At 35.3% G+C, this 2,904-nt stretch overlaps 1 pseudogene; it reads right to left on the reverse strand.

Moving 5' to 3' along the window:
- Window positions 1-767: 767 nt before the first annotated feature.
- Window positions 768-2,068, reverse strand: LOC120263592 (annotated as a pseudogene).
- Window positions 2,069-2,904: the final 836 nt, after the last annotated feature.

The raw sequence follows: 2,904 nt of genomic DNA on the forward strand, positions 1-2,904 counted from the left end.
ATGCATGCATGAGCCACTTAAATTGAGAGATTTTTTTTTATACTAAAAGGATGGTACATTCCAATTGGTTTCCAAACTTAATAAAACCAGTGATTGTCAATATGTTTTAAAACTTTCACTACTCCTACTTGTATTCACGGTAGCAATTGATAAACTCCAAAAATTTTAAATATGAAAATTGCAATCAATCGAGAACCTGCACAAAAGCCAAGTAATATTCAGCTTTTTTGTACTTGACATCAGAGTGCATGCTATCTCAATATATATATTTATATACTCTCCTCTGAAATGCATGGAACTCTCCACTCATTTTATTATATATATATGTATATATATACATTTTAGATGGTGGGCCCACCTTTAGATATATATATATATTTATGCATGTGAGCATGTTTTCTCATTCTTTTGTTATTATTATTATTTTTAATTTTCATGCACGTATGCATGGTTTCTAATTATTTTTTTTAATTTGTTTTCCATGCACATGATTATTTTCCCTTCATTTTTTATGCTTGCATAGTTGGATTTTTTTTTCTTTGTTTTTTTATCAAAGACTACTGAATTTTAGCAGTCTACTTATTGTTGCCTCAAAAGTATGTTGAGAACATAACACTTTGCCTAACTCTTTTAACACAAAAGGATGGAATGCCCAAGGTAGCTGATAGACTATAAAAATGAAAAAAAAATAGAGGTTTCGGAGAAACATTAACTCCAAAAATTTTGAGGAAGACCTTTCCTTAGTAGGAAAAAATTATTGTGTGTTAAAAAAAATTAGCTAAATAAACGAGCACATGATTTTGAATATAAAATTCGGGTATTTGGTTTTTATCGCCATCTATTGGAATGGTCAGGTCAGCCTGAAACTTAGGCGCCGCTAGAGCGGTACTTCTTGCCGAAGACAATCAGCTGTAGTTTGTCGTAACCGGCAAGAACACAAGCACCGGCAATGGCTTGGAGAATGTTTGCTCCCGCACCCTTGAACAAAGATTTTACTCCCTCGTTCTTCAAGATTTGAGAGAATGCATCAAAAGAGCTCTTGTACTTCACAGCTTCACCAGAGGTCATCATCATTCTTCTGCGAACCGTGTTAATAGGATATGATGCTAGTCCTGCTCTCGTTCGTGATCAGCCAGCCAAGGGCAAAGCTTGCGAAGAAACTATCCTGCAGGCTTCCCGTCAGAAGCATTGGCTTCAGAGAATCGTACATTCCGAAGTAGAGAGCACGATGAACAATGATTCCAACACATGAGATGTTGAAACCACGGTACAAACCAGCAATGCTATCAGATTTCAGAGTTTTCCAGTAGACATCAATGAGGCCATTGAATTGTCTTTCCCCGCCCTTCTTTGCGGCTTTGGAATCATTGGCCAGACGGGTACGAGCATAGTCGAGGAAGTAAACAAATAATAGGGAAGAAGCACCAGCTGCGCCACCGGATGCCAGGTTGCCGGCAAACCATTTCCAGTACCCATCCTTGTCTTTCTTGAAGTTAAACAGCCTCTTGAAGTAATCTTTGAATGCAAAATTCAATGCCTGAGTTGGGAAATAACGAATCACATTTGCAGTATTTCCCCTCCATAGTGAAGCAAAACCTTCATCCTTGATCGTGCGAGCAAAGCAATCTGAGATTCCCTTGTAAGGCTCAGAAAGACGACCGGCCTTGATCATTTCATCCTGATTCTGGATAACAAGCTTCAAACGTTCAATAGAAGATACCGCTATCTTTGAAACAGCAGTAAATACACCACCCATGAGAAAGTCTATGGCCAAGCTAGCAAAACCCTTCTTTGCAGGTGCATGAGCAAAGACAGGTGAGACCGACGGCACCATTGAAAGGTTACAGGTTGCCTTGTACGGCTGCATCAAAGGATTCTGCAGTACCCCATTAACATAATTCCCAGTTGTGAAGTACCTTGTATACAGTGAAAGGGCATAAAAGCTTTGGCAAGCCTTCAAATCTCGAGAAAAGCCAGAGCTAATCTGGTACTGACCCACAACCTTTTGAATGACAGATGGGTGATGTACTTGATCTGCCATGATTTGCTAATAAACAAACAGTGAAAGAATCGATGCGTCTCCTCTTGTTCCCACAACCTCAGACTGGATCCAATGCGAAGAATGAGAAAGAGAGAGCAAGAGAAGTAGAGGAGCAAGGAGGCGGCGGCAGTGTGAGGCGTGCTTGAAGGAAGGCATGCTTGGCCGCATTATCTCAGCCATTCAAGCATGCCCCGGCGGTGAACAATGGCAACGACGATGAGCAGCGGCAGCGACCTCTTCTTTATATAGATATATATATATATATACATATTTATCTCAATAAGCAAGAGAGAGCGAACCTTTTTTTTTTCTAGTTTTTTTTTTAATCCTTCCTTTTTCTTCCACTTCCTCCCTCTTCATCAGATCTTTTTTTCTTCTTTTAAAAGCTTCATCTTCCCATTCTTATCCTAATCTTGATCTCTCCCTAAGAATCACGGAGAATCACAACGGATTGGATAGGATCAAATTTTTATTTTAATTAATTAATTAATTAATTAATTTTTTTCATTAAATGTTTTTTTCTTTAATTTTTTCTTTGAATTAAATTTTTGTTATTATTATATTTATTATTTTTTTATATTATTATTTTTTAATTAATTTCAAATTTAAAAATTGAATTTTAAATTTTTTTTATTTTAAATCCCCTTTTAAAACAAATTTTTTCTTCATTCTTACCTGGTCAATTCAAATTTTCTTAATTAAAATTTTAATTTAACTTATTATTATTATTTTTTTATTCTCCTTAATTTCAAATTTGTAATTTTGAATTGTTATTATTTTTTAATAATAATTTTATTTATTAAATTTTTTATTATTATTACCATTATTATTATTATTATTATTTTTTTAATTTCAATTAACCC

The sequence above is a fragment of the Dioscorea cayenensis genome, chromosome 1, assembly GCF_009730915.1.
Source record: "Dioscorea cayenensis subsp. rotundata cultivar TDr96_F1 chromosome 1, TDr96_F1_v2_PseudoChromosome.rev07_lg8_w22 25.fasta, whole genome shotgun sequence".
Lineage (NCBI taxonomy): Eukaryota > Viridiplantae > Streptophyta > Magnoliopsida > Dioscoreales > Dioscoreaceae > Dioscorea > Dioscorea cayenensis.